Genomic DNA, 19458 nt, shown 5'->3' on the forward strand with positions numbered 1-19458 from the left:
TACTCTAAAATCGCCAATTCTGAGAGCCGCAAGATTTAAAAGATAACTGACATTTTGACTGGGTAGAACAGAAACATAATATACATTTAATTAATATCTGTTCCATTTTCTTTAAAAGTTTTTTCAAAACTACGCTTTTGGTAATTTAGAATCCATAAGTAATCTCTACAAAAGTATAATCCTTTTATCAGTGGTGGAGTGGCCAAGTTGTGAGCTTGTCCGATGACAGGTAGCCCCCCTTATACATAAGACAATGTAGGCCTATTAGATGGTGTGTGAAAAAGGGAGAGCTCTAGAAAGGAAAGATGCTCTACAGATATTTTCTTTGCCTTTAACAAAACAAAATATAGCAAAAAAAGAATTTTTTTGGCAACCTCTTCTGAGATTCAGTCACGATGACCTCTTAAATCTTTATTACTATCGATGTCCTGCGACTGGAGGTAAAGGATACTACCCTTCTTTGCTAGAAGTGTGTGGTCCTTCCAAGAAGTGACTAAACGATGTGCTTTGTTTTCTCTCTCTCTCTCTCTCTTTTATTTTCTTGTAACTGCCTTTTATTATCATAAAACGGGTGGATAAGCTAACTGGTCTTCTTAAAGTAATAGAAATTCTTCTTAGGAATGTTAAAATCTTTACACGAGGGCAGTAGTTCATGACCAAAGACAAATTTGGAAAAAAGAACCATACACATCTTGGGTTAGATTTTTTTTTTTTTTAATTATGCTTACAGTGTGTTGCTAGAAAGGCAAAAGGGACTCAATTTTATTGAACAGATTTCTGGATATTATTTCTGTGAAAAAAGTTGGAGGAAAATGTGGTATTTATGTTTTCAGTAAACAGAATATGTGTATCTTGCAGGAGATTTTTTATTTTTTTTTTTCTACAAAGGTTATCTTAAATTTTTGTTCCTCTATTTTTACTTTGATTTTGTTGTATTAAACACTAGACACCTTCAGCAATCAGCTGCATTAGATATTTTATTATTTGCAATAATTTCATTATATCAAACAACTTTAAATTCTCTAATTTAATGCAACCTAAATTCTAAGAATTAATTACTGCAAAAGTCTAAAAAATTAATTAGTTACACATATCTAATATATAAAAATGAATTTTTGTTTGTTCGCATACTATGCACTGCCGTACTGTTCATCCAATTGCGATAAAACTTTGCCAACTTATTGTTTGTACTTGCACGAAGCTTATAGGCATAATACAATTATTATAGCTAATATATAACAATGAATGTTTGTTTGCTCGTATTTTATGTGTTGCGTACCGTTCATCCGATTGGCATACTTGGGCAATTGTACAGGTATAGGACAAAATAATAGAAGCACCCATTTAAAAATGATTCGACCTATGACCGTCCAATAAAAGGCTGCCTCGTGTCGCAACAGTGTGCCACCTAGTGGCGGCGAAATGGAAGGTATCAGTCAAGCATTTGGCAGTGTGAAAATTGCATGAGAAAATTTTGTATAGCAAAGCGTGAGTATGTCCTAACTCTCCAACGTGAAAAAGGGCATAATACTTGGAGCTCGCCTCGCTGGAGTGTCCGTGTTCAGAGCAGTCAACCTTGTGGGTGTTTCAAGGACCTCTGTGTCATGTGTTATAACAGCTTACACAGACCTGGGTAAGGTGTCTTCTGCGAAGCACATCAATGGGCGAAAGTCAAAGTTGAAAGACCGTGATAGACGGGTGTTGAAAAGGATAGTCGCCCGAAATCGCAAGACTACACTGTCGCAGATATCGTCCGAGATGATTACTCACCTTCAGAACCCCGTACTCATGAAACCTATTCAACGAGAGTTACATGCTGAAAACATTCATATCAGAGTAGCTATTCCAAAACCGTTAGTTTCGGCGCGAAATGCTATGAAGTGAGTACAGTGGTGTCGAGAGTACCTAAACTAGACAACTGCAATGGGAACAAGTCATCTGGTCTGATGAATCCTAATTTACATTATTCCAGACCACCGGATGTGTGTTCATCTGGCGAACACCGGTTTTCATGTTGCCTGCCTAGTTCCAACCGTGAAACGTGGAAGGGGTTCTGTGATGGTGTGGGGCACAATATTTTCTCATGGATTGGGGCCTCTCGTTGTCTTGAGGGGGATTATCACAGGCGACCATTATCGAAACATTCTCACAGATCATCTTCACTTTATGTTTCAGACTCTCTTTCCAAGATGACAACGCCCCTGTTCACAAGGCTCACTGTGTTCGAACATAGTTACATGAGCATGATAATGAAGTGGAACATCTAACCTGGTGTTCTCAGTCTCCTGATCTCAATATCATTGAGCCTTTGTGGAATTTTTTTTAGAGAATAAATTCGGTTCGGTTTCCTCCTCCACGCACACTATCTGAACTGGAGACGGCCCTGCACGAGGAATGGGGGGCGAATTCCGTTGAACTTTGTTCAAGGCCTTTATTTTTCAATCCCGTGTCGAATGCAAGTTATCATTCAGGCCAAAGGTGGCCCAACCCCTTACTAATTAAAAATTTTCATTTCATTTTCCTATTATTTTGTCCTATACCTGTATGTTGGATGCTCACGAGTGGGACAGCCAAGAAATTTGTTTTTAATGAAGACGGAAAAACAAAAAAATATTGTCAACCCTAAAGCACTTGAATAATAGAGTCAAATATAATAGAGGATAAATATTATTGATGCTTCTTCATTATACATAATTCAATTTCAATGAATGTATTCATTGTCAACAGAAAAATAAGTATCATTTTTTCTATCCTTTCTAATTAAACAAGATAGCTGTTTCAAATTTCAAACGATATTTCCGAAATTACTTCTGCGGCAGCAATGCTCAGGGTACAAGCTGCAAACAATAAAAAAAAAAAAAAAACCGGAAATGTATTGGTATTTAAATATTTTTTTTATATAGATTAAAATATGCTAAAACTCCTGATATTCAATACTGATTATTTTTCTTTTGGTTAAGTGTAAAAAGAATTGAAATCACAATAAATAAATTATTTAGCTAAAGAATATTACCTCTACTACTAATGAAGATGAATGTGTTTGTGTGTTATCAATAGGATATACCACAAGATCATAGGCTCCCGTTGGGATCGGTACTGCTCCACATTAGACGCGGGAATCATAAGGGCAGCAGCTATCCACGGGCGGCAATATTTTAATAGTTGACAGGATTAATCATTATAGAAAGGGGGGGGGAACCTTGAAATGCTTTTGTATTTAGAAGTCGATGGTCCATTAAAAGATGAGAATCTCAGTGTTGAACCAAGAGCTACCGAATTTGACATATATATATATATATGTTGAAAAAATTTATCTATTCAATGATACTAATTCAACCCTTTATTTACCGAAAGAAATTAAAAGCACCGTTAAATCAGGCAGATATCTTCGCAGTATGTTTGCTTTTTTGACAGTATTCAAAAGAATACGAAACAGTATCTCCGAAACCGAGCAGTCGATATCAGTTAAAAGCAGATGATGAAGGTGAAGGCTTGAAGTTACATTTTATTTGTCCTTGATGAATATGTTTCTATTTTAAATATACTTTTTAAAAACTTTTTGAAATTTTCTCATACTCATAGTTAAGTTTAACTTTAAAAGTAAGCAATGATGAAAATTTTTTAGTATTATGCGCCCCATTTTTACTTAGCTTCTGTGAGAAAATGTTTGTATTAGTTGCAATTTAATCATTTCCGTTCCAAATTAAAATTCAAATTTTATGTAAGATGACAGAAAATTAAGGATATATATATATATAGCAAAAATGGAACAATGTAAGTCTAAAATAGTGTAATAAAAGATTAGCATTAAAAGAACACCGATTGCAAACAACATATAGTGATGCCAAAAGTTGTTACATAAATAACTGTTGCCATAACAAAGATAATAATGCATTATATATATATATATATATATATATATATACTTGAGGCGGTACGTTATGAGCGAGGATAGAACCTGGGACCTTGTGGTCTTGTTACTCGGCGGCGAACCACAAGGTTCCAGATTCTATCCTCGCTCATCTCAAACTCGCTACATACTAAATTTTGAAGCTTAAAAATAATTTGCTGAAGATATCATTAAGAGGAAGCAATATAAAATATTTAATTGAAAATTGTAGCAATCATCAGTCCCGGCCAACAAATCGATCGTTAAAAGCAGCTTGTAACAATAAATAAATAACATAATCACCAGAGAAGACTATCCTGATGTAAAAACACAAATTAAAAGCATTACTAAGAATTAAATCTATCAAAATAGCATGATTATACTATATAAAAGACAAATTTATTTGAAGAAACGGAGGAAAACCAGCAGGAGCGATCTCCTCAAATCTTTCTTGCAATAAAGGTGTAATCCCGGAAACGCCTTGCATAATATTGACGTACAATACTTGTGAAATATTAACCTTTGGCGTGAATTTAGACTTTTTATCGAAACTATAATGCCATCTTTGGCGAGTTATTTGACGTGTGGCTAATAGTATCCGAAAACCGAATTTGAGTTTTAGATGCATTTTCCCCACCGATTGAAACTAAAATTATTTGATCGCAAACTACACTGCTAGTCACAAAATTCCATTCTAGTTTTGGTGTATTCAAATAATTCCGTTTTTGAGTTATCGCGTTTACATGTTTCTGAAAGTACAGACCGACAGACAATCAACCACTTGTTGGATTCAACTCAAAATGTGATCGGTGTCTACAGTATACATGTTAATTCTGTGTTCTGAATTTTATTCATTTACCTCTTTCGTTTCGTACTTATCATGTTAACGCATATTCGAAGAGCCGGACAAACAGATTTCCTCAACTGATTTTGCTCAAAATTTAATAGAAATTGGGTGTAAAGACCGTATGCCAAATTTCACCAGTCTGGCTCAAAGCGTTTTTGAGTTATCTTTGTCACAGATGGAAATTTTCCAAAATGTGTTTTTCGAACTCACGGAGATCTAAAACATGGAGATTCGTCAAAATCGCTAGTTCGAATTTTTTGACGATTACTCTACTATATGTACGAGAAAGTAAAAGAAAATTAACTAAAAAAACTATTGAAACCATGAAAATGGACTCGTTTTATTACAATAAATGACAGTTTTATATTACAAAATTTTAAATGCATTTTAAACATGTATTTTTTTTTTTTTTTTCTTTACACAGAAAAACTATGTTAGAACTACCGATATGTTGAAGAAATGAAATTGATAAGGTTTTCATTAAGTTTCATATTTCATTGTAGAAAATTAGGCATAGAACATTTTTTAAAAAATTGCCGAAATTAAGAACAAAACAGAGTGAAAATTAAACTGATATCATCTGAAATTTCTTAAGGAAACGTAATGAATCCTAGTTGAAAAAACTTTTAAAATTGGACCCTTACATATTAATGACTTTAGCGTCAAACAGGCATCATGATAAATCACATGACAACCTTCGTGAATTTTACAAAATCGTCTGCACACTATCAATCACAGTAAAAGAACATTTTCATAGCTGAAGATCATTATGAAATTCATCATCTGAGGAGAATTTGAAATCTTATGTTCTTATAACTGGATGCAGAAATAATTATTAATATGTTTGCAAAATAATTTAGAGAATGAAAATGCTTGTTGTTCTTCTCCTAAAATTAGTGAACTGTACGTAACATTTTTCTTTACTATGGAGCTGTTGATTTACGACTTACGAAGTATTCTTAAAAATATTAGAATTGGTTAATAATTTGCACTTTAATTTAAGCTTAAAAAATCTCAAAATAGCAGTATAATTACAAAATATCAGTATGCTATACACCTACCCGAAATTTATTTTAAATTCTATATTAATCTGCACTTATATTCGATACCTAACATAGATTGAAGATAAATTATGTTAATTTATCGATTTTAATTATACCTATATGTGAGCGTGTGTGTATGTGTGTGAGTGAGTGAATGGCCGTTGCTACTGGCCACTACACAGTATTATCCGAATATACAGTTAATTTCTGAGCACTTTACAAAACTAAAATCATTTGAGGGACAGATATCATTAATTTAAATGTCATTAATTCAACCTCTTTTGATGTGATCTTATCAACCATGAAGTATCAGTAAGTAGAATTGCATAATTATCTATCACTTGTCTACTGTTCGTTTCAGTATCCCCTGAATACCATTTTTCGACGATTTTATCTCTCTATGGGGTGAGTCGCTGATTTCAAGAATTTTTCATTCTTTGACATTCATTGATTTCTGCCCTATTAGATACTTTTTTTCCCCACTTCATATTATAATCGTGCTGTTTCCGACCATATAATTTTATTTTAATTCAAAATTGCTTATTGATTGCTTATATGGCTAGTTATAATCTATCTCTCCTGTGAATAGTTTACCTGAGAAGTCAGCCCCACTTAACAAATGAATCTTTAATGGAGAAGACGATACAATAATTGGTCATCATAAGCATGCACTATATCAGTTAAAAAATATTCTGTTAGATTTAAGTCTCTCACATAGGGAGACAATTTTACTCTAGAAATATCGGAACAAATCATTTCTTGATATAACACTTCAAAATTACAATACTTAAGTTTGTGGTAAATAGCATATAAACCAGTAACAGCGCTTCTACCCTAACAGCTGTTTTGGTATAATTGTTAAGTTATTCGACTGCTAACCAAAAGGACCCAAATTCTATCCTAGCGCATCTCATACCGCTTCAAGCTTACCGAATAGTTTTTATGATTTTCCGCTTTTTCAACACTACTAAATAAAGAATGCAAAATAGATTCCTCACTGATAACTTCATAATTCATTCTTTCTGCGCGTATTTTGATTATGTAGAGTTTTTGAGACCTTACATCATAGAGACAACGAATTAATATAGTTTCACTGTTCTCACGAATTTGAACTACTAATATTTGTAGATGAACTTAACGTAAGTTCATCTACAACGTTATTAATAAAGAACTATCTGTAATAATATTTTCTTCCGAACTTTTTTTCATTATTTTTATTATACGTACATTCATCATGCATATTACACATGATAGACAAATGTTTTCCATTGCATTTATAATAATTAATTGTAACGAGCAATATGTCTGAGTTTAGAATCCAAGCACTGTAAATTAATTCTGTGATTTAAAAAAATTTCCTTCTTTTTTTGGTCCTTCTCAAACTTACTATCTTGAGTCATATGCGATTTATCGCAAAAAGCGCATTCTTTATTTTTTTAATCAACCGGATATGAATTTCTTCTCGAATTATTAAATAAATCAAAACCAGATGGCCTATTTTTTTAACGAATATTATGATTCATCGGTTTTTTTTATTATGTTTTTCTAAATCGAAAGAAGAACGTGCAGTAATCAATTTTTGTTCCGATTCGATTTCCTTTTTAAGAACATTCAAGAGATGAGTCAGCCTATCACTTCCTGAACTTTCTGCTGCAATTTAATTCAGTTTGATTACGTTCGTAAATTCTTAATAAATCGCTTAGTAAACAAAACTCTACAAGGGGATAAAGCAATATAGCTGAAAAGTTATCTTTACTACTCCTAATGAATTTAATGCTCTAAATCTTGCTTCAGAATACTTTTGACCTTGAGGATTCGTGTTATTTATGAACGGAAAGAAGTTTTCTGAAACTTCTATCTGTAAATCATTTCTTTTCAAAGTGCAGTTTTAAGCATTTGACAGTTCCAACATAATTTTTTCTTGTTGACAGGAAAGATTCTACTGTCTTGTTGGCGAATACATACATCTGTGTTGTTTGCAGCAAATGCTGAAATTTATTATCGTCTATATTATCTTCGTCTTCATGAACCTTTTTAAACTGCCTCCTCCACACCATTGGAGCCATTCCTTAATGTTTCCATTAAAATATTTGAATTCCAACTCCCGAAGTTTAAATTTAATATGAATATTATCAACAGATTCTTTTATTACAGCAACATCTTGTTTTGTTTTTCTAACGTTTTTAATCTTCTCTAGTTTCGTTTTTGTTCCTAAATAATCTTACTTTCATCAGTAATTATTATTTCATAATCCAAATCAAAGTTTTCTTCCATGCATGTTCTATCGCTTTACAAAATAGCTAAAATCTTTGTATTTAAATCGTGTAATTCTTTAAATTTTGTTCTAAAAGAACTATCTGTGCCGCCAAGATAACTTATCTACTTTCTGTTTCAGAATCTTTATTTAAGGCTCTCGTAAAACTATTCTTCGTAGGAGTTCTTGACTTTTTATTGCTTTCGACATCCATTTCTAATAATACCTAAATTCTAATTCTAAATACCTCGAATTCTGAATCTATTTATGTAAATTCCATATAGTATGTAAATCCCAGCAGGAATACCAGATTTTGGGATTTCTAGGCTCCAAATTCAAAATATCTATATATAAGAGAAAATTTAATCTTACCTGTCTTTCCGGAAATTCTAAATCAAAAGAATTAAGTTATTTCAAATGAGTTACTCCACTAAACATAAATCATTAATCCAATAACGGTTGAACATTCTCTATTTTATTATCTTTTTTATTTTCTGGACGTGGGCACAAGCACATAATTATTTACATATTTCTTTCATGTGTACGAATTCTAATACATGGCACACAACCTGTTTCGTTTCGTTCTTATACTTCACTATATGAAATTAATGCAACTTTTTTTTTTTTTTTTTTTTTTGCCGCAGTGGCCTGGGTGTAAGGCTTCGGAACCGGAGGGTTTCAGGTTCATGACTCGATTTCAGTGAAGAACCTTCTGTAAGCAGTTCTGGTGCACGTTAAATCCGTCGAGGCCAAACGTCCTTCCGCTGGTGTGGTGTGAAGACATGGAGGAGGGAGGTGCCAACTCAGATGTCGCCCTTCTCATCTGATCGCAGTTCAAAATTACAAGGTCCGTTTAAAAATAGCCCTAGTATTGCTTTAAAATGGCACAATAATAAAACTAATTAAAACTCTAATTTTTAATAGTAGGTGAGCGAATTCACTACTTTGAATTAATCTTTTATGTATTGTATTGTTGTGTGCATTATATTGTGTACATCATTTTACTTCCAATTCACCTAGTTACTATGCACTGTTATAAGGACAAATACTAAAGATTGTTTTTTATAAAGCACCAAAATAAGAGGAGATATTCTTTCCAATTGTGTTTTTAATAAAATGATTTGTAAACAGGTTATTTAAAATTTTTTATCTTTTGTAATCAGAAGCTTTTAACTACTACTCGTTTCAGGATTCTGAGACCACCACTTTTTGACTCCACTAAGGGTTGATAACAGAAAAATGAGCGCTTTTCCTGAATTCTATGACTCTGATTTCTATTTTATTAAATGGTTTTACTTTCAATTTTTTTTTCTGCGTGTGTGTTTCTCATGTGGTTTTGGACCATTATAATTGGTAATTGTATAGTGATTGCTTATAGATAACTTCAAAAGGTAATAACGCCTTGAAGAATGGCTTAAATAATATTTTATATATCATCATCAAACACTGTGACCCCAAGAAACCGGTAACAGGGAATTATTTATTCCTGTCACACATCCTACGAAATGCGCCAGCTCAATTGCTGATGTTTCTGTTTGTGCCGTTAAATGATTCGTTAAGAAGCAAATGACCGAAATTCAAATTTTTCATGAATCTTTTTTGGAAAAAAACATTGATTGATGAATTTTACTACAGCGTTATGAGGTAAACTTTGTATGATTCTTATGGCAAGGAAACAAGGGTCGCTGTGGCCTGGTGGTAAGGTCTCGACTTCGGAGCTAGAAGGCCTCAGATTTGAAACCCGATTCCACCGAACCGTCGTGTAAGCGGGTCTGGTACAATTTAAATCCGTTGGTCCAAACGCCATCCCGCTGGTGTGGTTTGAAATGTTGGAGAGGGGGTACCAGCTCAGGTGTCATCCTCTTCATTTGACCACGGTTTAAAATTACGAGGGCCGTCCGAAAATAGCCCTAGTGTTGCTTTAAAACAGGATGTTAATATCAGGGCCGCCGCGTGGGGGTGACAAAATTGTTCACCGCACAAGGGCGCCTGGGCCAGGGGGGCGCCAAAATTTATAGTACTTATAGTTTTTTAATTTAATGTTACTTAAAATAAAGTTGTTAATTATACGCTTGCAATTTTGCATGTTTTATATATTCTAAGCAATAAAATGAGATTTTATTTTATATTTTAATATTATTTTACTTTTGTTTTCCTTTCTGCGGGTTGTTTTCTTTTGTGTAAAACAAAATTTGATTGCCGATACAAACAATAAAAACACGTTCCGTGTGGAGTTCGCGCTACCACACGGAACGTGTTAAAAATCTAAGAATTTGTAACATGTAACAACAGAAATTGGGAATGTTTTGTATCGGCATATATTTATTCTTTACGTGCTGTGAAGCTGTTGCGGCTCAACGTTGTTGTTTAGTTTGCTTTTTTTTTTTTATGATGGTGGCGGCGCCACCGTGCATTGTGTGCTCTTGAATTAACAGGAAATACCTTTATTTTTAATCATATGCGTAGTCGCTGCTCATAAAGAGCATACATTCTGTGAATTGCTTCGAATGCAAAGTACTGTTATTAATTGTTTTCAAATCGTTTTTTGTTTATAATTGCTCCAAAAAATAGGATTATCATTTAGAGGTAAATGAACAATCTAAATATATTATTAGTATTATTTTCATAGCAGTAAAAATTCATAAAAAGAAACAATTCATTAAGAAAAACTTTTATCTTTGAAATTAACAAAATAATTCAAGAAGCAACTTTTTATTTATCTCTATATAACCCAGAAAAATCTTACCCTTAATTGGGCAGAATTTGATTTATCTATTTCTGATATACAATTACAAATTCCAAATAATCGAAAAAAAATTACTAATAATTTTAATACTAATAATAGCTTTTTTTCATTAAAGTTTATAATGTACCTGAGATGTTTTCAATATTTCTATTGCTTATAACAAATGCTTTTTAGTAATTTGTATTAATATTGGTTTAATTTACTTAAATATTTTGAATCAGCAAAATGAAGAAAAAATTTCACATTAAATTCTCAGAAATAAATTTTCTGCAAAAAAAAAAAAAAAAAATCTAAAATTTTAGTTAAATTAGTTCCGTTATCTGAATCTTTATTTAGTAGCAAAGGACATAAAGGACATAAATGTATATTGAGAGAAAATCATCTGATGCAGCACATATAATTTGCAGCAGTGCAACAGAACCCCATAAAGGGGCGCCAAATTTCCATTTGAACAAGGGCGCCTAATACCCACGCGGTCGCCCTGGTTAATATAAATAAACTAAACTAAGCCAAGGAAAGAAAAGTCCCTCCTTTGAATAAATTTCTTCCATTTTTTAAAGAAACAATGAACTTCAAAAGAAGAAAGGAAGCTTTGCTCCAATTTCTTTATAGCGTTAGATTTAAACGGAAAAAGATGCCAAAATGAACAAAAAAGTAATACCCGGGCATTGCTTCGCTTTTTATTTGTCACTCAAATGCAACTAATTTTGCATTTCTTTATCGGTTATTACTTTCCGCCTTGTTGTAATGTGAGAATATATTAAAAAAATTTCAAAGGTTACGAAAAATATCAAATAACAGTTAAAAATTGCATTTCTGTGCCATAATATATTATTTATAGTCGCTACTTTTATAAGGGGACAGTGATCACTGAAATAAGCAAAAATCGGCATAAACATAATATTTTATTTTTATCGTATCCTCACAGAAATATATGTTTATATTCAACTAAAATAGTTTCATAAGATATATTGCTCAATAAAATAAATATTTCAAAGGTCAAAATTAAAAAAGCACATTTTAATTGCATTCCTCAAAATGATATTATAATTAGATTTATATATCTTTGAAACGTTCCAAGTGCCTTAATTTTTGAAAAAATTAAATAGAATTGATAATAAACATTAAAAGAAAATAACATATGCATTTTATATTTCGAGATTTTTTAGATAGTTAAAAGTCAATTTTAGTTTCGAAAAACATAAAATTCTTATGAGAATTCAGTAAGTATAGATAAAAATATTTCTAAAAACCTAACATTTAATTGAAATTATAAAATCATACGCAGTTTTATCCTAAATAAATTTATATTGAGTAATATGGAGAAAAAAAATAATAGAAAAAAAATTAAAAAAATGTGTCGGCTGGAATATTTTGAAATTTTAAAAAGTTATGCATCATCTTTTAATTTTTAAAAAATTATATTTCGCTTCAAATGTTTAAAAAAGGAAATTTGACTTATTTATTTTTTAATACATATACCTAAAAAAATTCATAACTCTTCGTGAAAAATTCCCAAAAATGCCTGATACACTGTCTCCCCTGGAAGTGAGTTTCTGTTCTTGTGGCAAGTTAATTTTTTTAGTAATTAGCTCATAGAATTATACTTATTGAATATAAGAAGCCAATGAAGAATGGAAAAATTTTTTTTCTTAATAAATATTTTGTAGGATTATAATTATTTAATTTTGCAAACATACTTACTTATAATTAATTCAAAATGAGCTCTACATTTTGTAAAGAGAAAAGGATCAATTTTGTTTATTTAGTATTTATTATTGTTTGTTTATGCATTATGAGATTTTTTACAAAAGATTCAAATTTTATAACATTAATCTGTCGTATTTGCAATTATTACAACACTGTTTATAATCATCATAAATGGAATAAAAACAATTGAAGCATTAAAACATTATTAAATAATAGATTTAATACTAATTTTTGGGTGCAAAAATATCTTACATTTATTCTATACATATGTGAAAACTAACAATTTAAAATAATTTTAATGATTCATGAAGTATTGATTAATAATTTAGATTTTATATTAGATTTTATTTTATTATAACACTATTTTTATCTGTATAAATTCATACATTTTTAATTTTTCACTTTTATATGAAAGACAGAAAAGCATCAACTAAAATTTAAAAATAATAAATTACAATCTTTCAACAAAAAAATGTAGGCCACGGTGACCTGGTGGTAAGGTCTCGACTTCGGAAAAGGAGGGTTTTAAGTTCCAGGCCCGATTCCATAGAAGAACCGTCGTGTTAGCTGGTCTGGTGCACGTTAAATCCGTCGGGGCCAAACGTCCTTCCGCTAGTGTGGTGCGGAAGTTTGGAGAGGGAATGGGTGCCAGCTCAGGTGTCGTCTGCGTCATCTTCTCATGGTTCAAAATTACGAAGGCTGCCCCAAAATAGCCGTAGTGTTTATTTTTAAAAAACGGGACGTTAATAATAAAACTAAAATCAACAAAATATTTCAACCTTCTTCTTCTTGAATGTCGAAATTAATAACTTCTTACAAATATAAGAAGAATAATAAGAATTTCAATTTTATAAAAATTTCTTTTGATAAGCAAGAATATTTTATTACAAAATAGTACACAAGTTTTCGAATGAAATACATTGTTATTATTTTTTTTAAAGATTTGATGCTTACAAAGATGACAACAGATTATAAGTGACTTTTAAAATGTTCGCTGTTATTTTTCATTTGACCTGTCACATTAACATTCTGATTTGTCAAATATTTTTTATTTTATCGAATTAAAGCGCTGTTCTTTTTTTTTTTTTTTTTTGAAAAGAATTTTAAACTTTTTAGAACGAATGCGAAAATTAAGCCTATATCTATTCTGACTTTTAAATATAATAATTATTTTTTATAAATTGCATTTAAATATATTATTACAGTTTTTAATTTTTGTTCGGTTTTAAAAATAATAAAAAAACCTAATATAAATTTTTGTTATTAAGATATACATTATAACATTTGATTATAAATGATAATAGATAATTATTATTTATAAGAATAATTATTCTCATAATAATTCATAATAATAATTATTAATAATTCATAATAATAATTATTAATAATTCATAATAATAATTATTAATAATTCATAATAATAATTATTAATAATTCATAATAATTATTCTCCTATAGAATAATTATTCCCATAATTATCTATACAATAATTATTCCTACAATTAAATGTATTATAATTATTCGTATAATCATAATTGTATCGATGTACTTCAAGCTTTTAATCACGGGTGAAGGGGAAAAAAAAAACTTAAACAATGCAAATTTAAAACAAAATGCATTGTTACAGTAAAAGTTCCTTTTTACAGAAGTAATTTATCATGAGCTAGAAACAGCAGCAAAGGTGATAAAGCGATCTATGTAAAGATGTAAATATATGCATTTTCCGCTTCTTTGAGTAATGCCAGCAAGATAAATACAAAAGATAGGGGAGAGCACATGGTCTGTAGAGATTGAGAGCGCAGATGGGCCTTCTTTTGTCAGAAACTTCACCTGGATCAAAAAGGGGAAATTTGCCTGTTGCTGGGCTACTTCTATTGTACAAATTGTTAAGGATGTTTTCTGCCAATCTGAGCTTGAATTGTCGAATGGGGGAACCTTTAAGGTTTTTCCTATCTCTGCATTTCGCTGAAACCTGAACTATAATTCAAGTTCAGTTCTTTTTTGGCTATGAAAGCCCAGATGGGGCACGCAGAATGAATGGGATGCAGACCTATTCGTCGTCGAGAGAAAGTCTAAGATTTCTACATGCGAGTGAACATTGGACTTCGAAAACCTCATTGTATATTTTCCTGAAAGTTTGAACATGGGATTTGAAATTTATCATTTATGATATCAAGCTCATTTTTACTGACTAGTATAACGAAGTATGCAAAGAGAAATGAAATTTGGTTGCATGTCTTTACAACAAATTTGTCGATTTTTATCAGCTCTATTGACATGAAGACTGTCTGGCAATTCGAGGACAAGTGAGCGCGATAGACAATAAATAGCTATACAAATAAAATTGGTGTACTGCTTTGCATCTAAAATTAGATACTTATCTAATTTTGAATTAAATCCGTCAAAGAGTTGATCATTTGTTGGTCTGTACTTTTGCATACATGTAAGTATGATAATGTAAAGACACAACGACTTAGATCTGTAGTGAAAGCATATAAGCCAGTTAACAACTACACTACACGAGCAATTGCTTTTGTATCATGGTCATGTTACTGGACTGAGAACCACAAGATCCCAGGTTCTATCCTCGCACATTCCAAGCCGCCACATTGGTGACCTCGGACGATGAACCTTCAACCTTCGTACAGCTGTTGTGGCGCCATCTACCCACAGCAAACCAAAGTCGTTAGACTCATTTGACGCAGCAACAGCATCAGCAACCACTCACCCACACACGCTCGCCATAACGCTTGGCGTTACTCAAATGGGTACAGGCGCATTAGAATCAACAGCTAATACAACACCACTCAACAGCCATATCGTTCGTCTCACCTCCGACTCACTGGAGGGAGAGTCTGTAGTGAAAGCATATAAGCCAGTTAACAACTACGCTACACGAGCAATTGCTTTAGTATCATGGTTATGTTACTGGACTGCGAACCACAAGGTCCCAGGTTCTATCCTCGCATATCTAAATCCGTTACAGATCAATGAAATTTGATATGTAATCGTGATATTAAAACTGATTTCGGTTGGAAAAAAAGCTTTCACAGTACATATAGGGTTTTCTTCACCGTACTATGAAGCACAAAACTCGTATGCGGGTGTCTGGAAATAAAATCTGACTACTTGTGGCATTGAAAGTATTGCCCATTATCCACTATTTTTATGTGGGAGGGGATGATATCTATATTAGTGAGCATACTGGAAAGTAGCGGAAAGACCATTCCTATTAGTTAAATTGGATAAGCTTCTTTTTTTTTAAAATTAAATTCAAGAAAAAAAATGATATATTTATTAAGTGTAGCAGTTGCATTACTCTTATCTTCTTTTGGATACTAGATGGCGATGCCTGATTAGGCCATCCCATCGTGCATTGCGATTGTAATTAGAATGCGATGTGATGCTGAACTATGAAGCCGCTCGCGTGAATGCCTTGTCTTTGTGTTTGTGCTTGTTTAGTGTGTGAATGTGATTATTAAAATAAATGTTCCTAAAAACATTCGTCCTGTTGCTTCCTGCACGGGATCATAATAATCTACATACCACCACATTGGCGCCCAACGTGGGGCCCGACGAAAAAGAATTTCTGATGAAACGGAAGTGAAGTCGTCCCGACGATCACAAGAAAATTTTCCCGCCCCATGATGCAAATGGTGAAACGTGTCGTCCTGACACAAAATAATTTTTCCCATCCCGGGAATGGTTCATCATTGTGTTCCAGTGAAATGATGAAACGAAAGTGAAATCGCAAGAAAATTTTCCCGCCCGCAGCAAATTATGAAACGTGTCATCCTGACACATGTCATCAGTTTTCTCATCCCGAAAACGTGTCGTCCTGACACATGTCATTTTTCTCATCCCGAGAACGTGTCGTCCTGACACATGTCATTTTTCTCATCCCGAGAACTGCTCATCATTGTGTTCCAGACATCAGTCCTCAAAAATGAATCAGCGTCTGCCATCTTCGCTTCCTTGATGTCCTAAGGAGTATTCCAGAATACAGTTTTAAATCCTAACTCGTACGGGACGTCGGCTCCTGTACCGAGTATAATTTATTATTTGCGCATCTCCAGCAAAAATCTGCATTTAAATCCAGTGAAGAAAGTGTGTTTCTGTTTTTCAAATTTACAGCACGGAAAAATTCATCACTTTTGTTTTGGTGGTTCCTGTCCGTACCTGTTCTCAGACAAGTTTTGTTAACACTTGTGCCTTTTTTTTTTTTGTTGTTGTTGTTGTTTAACTTGAATAACATCCAGCATTTGTTTCGTTGAAATACATTCTAGCAACATTCTTTCATGTTTGAATACACCAAAATGTTTCGTCTTCAGTGAAATGTTTTCATACTGTTTAATCTATACTTATAATAAAGCTCAATGTGTGTGTGTGTGTTGGCGCTCTACAGGCCAGGTCATTTGACATACAGCTATCAAATTTAGTACATGTATACCTTAGAGGTCGGGAATGTGCACCTGGGGTCCCTTTTTTTGAAATTTTAATTAGAATTTTAATTATTAATTAAAAACTAACTTTCCCGCCAAAAAAATCTTCCATTTTCCCCACCGCCAACCTTTCCGCCAAAAAAAATCTTCCATTTCCCCCACCGCCAAATGAGTAAGGCTTCCGTTTCTTTTTTCTCCCAACAGTAATGAGGCTAGGGTTAATATTTTTCGGCGGATTGTTTTAAACGATTCTGTTTATTTTCTTAATGTTTTATGCATTTAAAATTAAACATTGTTAATTAATCTATGTTTCAGATTCATTCTGAAGTACTTTTGAATTAAAATAACACAGAATAAAGGAAATTAAAAATGTATAATCTGCCTAGCGTTACCCTAATTGGCGTAGAAAAATTCACGCATTTGCGTTACCTAACTGGCGAAGAAAATTCACGCATGCACATTGTTCTGATTGTTGTCATGACAACCACTTTCAACGGATGATTTAAATTATTTTTAGGTTAGTTGCATGCTTTTGTAAGTAAATTGTATTTATGTTAGTTATATATTTTTTGTATATGCTTATAGTTTTAAGTACATCGTTTTTTAAGTAGTTTTTTTAACCTGTTTTCAATGATTTAAATTATTTTTAGGTTAGTTGCATGCTTTTGTAATTAAATTGTATTTATGTTAATTATATATATTTTTTATATATGCTTATAGTTTTAAGTACATCGTTTTTTAAGTAGTTTTTTTTAACCTGTTTTCGACAGATTATTTTAAACGATTCATTTTATTTTCTGAGTGTTTGATGCATTTAAAATGAAACATTGTTAATGAATCGATCCATTCATGATGAATCTGAGAAAATTTTGTTGACAAATTCTTGAGATATTACATAAATTAAGAAAGATATTCTTTAGTGCCCATAAAGTTTAAACGCTCAGTGACTCTATTATCAGTAATCATATTATTAAAAAAAATGCTTTGTTTCAGTAAAAAATATTATTATATTAATTGCAGATTAATCCTTTACACTTTAATTTAAAGCATAAATTCTACGAGGGGTAACAGAAAATTAGAGAGATACATATCACGTTATGACTGAAGGCCTTTATAATATTTATAATATATGACTATCAAAATTTGAAGTTTTAAAATATTTTGCTGAAGAATCTATTAAAGTTGGAATTGCATAAAATATTTAATTATTAAAATTTTAACGAACATTAAGATTGGCGAACCGGCTGGTCGCCAAAGGCAGCTAGTATTTAATAATTTCCAAGTTCTGTTTTTATAGTCTATTCATTGTTGCTAGTTTACATATTGAAATATCTGTATTGTTTTGTTATTTGATCTCAATCATTGAAAGTGCGTAATAATATATCTTTTAAATATTAAAGAATATAATATAAATTCACTATATTCTATATAGTGAATTTCAAGTTGTTGTTGTATTTCTGTATTTTAATTAAGCACGAAGTAATTTATCGTACTTGACACATTCTTGGTCCGTAAGTTTGTGAACCGAAACCAAAACTGTCTGTTCTCGTTTTATGATACCATTTTATGTGCCCTTGAGTGATGCGCCAAGTCTCAATAAGTATTCATAAGCTCAGTAGCTTTCAAAATGATTAATCTAAACAAGTATTAAATATGTTTTCTTTTTTTCAGTTGTATGGTATTTTGGTATTATGATAAACTGTTCTGATAGATTTATTATTATTTTTTTTTCAAAGTAACGATTCAGCTTATACCATCTTCAAATCGTATAAAATGTGCAATTTTATTTCTGATTCTCAGAATGTTATTTTTATGGTTAAGAATTCTTAAATCTAATCCTTTTTCAGTACTTGCGCAAATTTAATTGCAATATCTGCTTTTCTTTTATTAAATGTGTATATATACTTGCCGTTAAAATTAACAATTGAAATAATTTGAATTTAATTTCTGTCTTTATGTGTTGCTTCATCTAAAATATAAAGTTTTTGAACATAAATATTTTTTTTTACATTGCTGAAAATATATTTATCTCCTAACTGAATATTATAATTATTTTGCATTCTTAAAAAAAAATGGAGATTTAAATCATTTGTGTTCTACCTACTTTATTGATTTTTTTTTTTTTTGTATATTCAAAAGAGAGGGTAAGTATGTAACTCAGAGGTTCCCAAACTTTTTTTTCTCGGGGACCACTTTCAAAGTTTTACTATTTTCGGTAGACCCCCTGCTGCTACATTTCTACTGTATTCCCAAAACTACTTAAAAATATCACCCTAAATTGGGGGTGTTAAGAAGAAAAAAAAAGTAGCACATTTTCTTGTGTCCTATTTATTAAAATAATACTCGTGGGTATACAAAATTATAAACATTTATTATTACAAACAATCAACAATTGACAAAAAATCAACAATGAACTTTGAAATGTAAATTAACAATAAAAAATAGTCATACTTTTAATGAGACGGATGTACTTGATGAATTGACAGCAAAATATCAATATTTGGCTTCAGTTTTGTAAGAAGTAATC

Source organism: Argiope bruennichi, chromosome 10 (genome assembly GCF_947563725.1).
Source record: "Argiope bruennichi chromosome 10, qqArgBrue1.1, whole genome shotgun sequence".
NCBI classification, from domain to species: domain Eukaryota; kingdom Metazoa; phylum Arthropoda; class Arachnida; order Araneae; family Araneidae; genus Argiope; species Argiope bruennichi.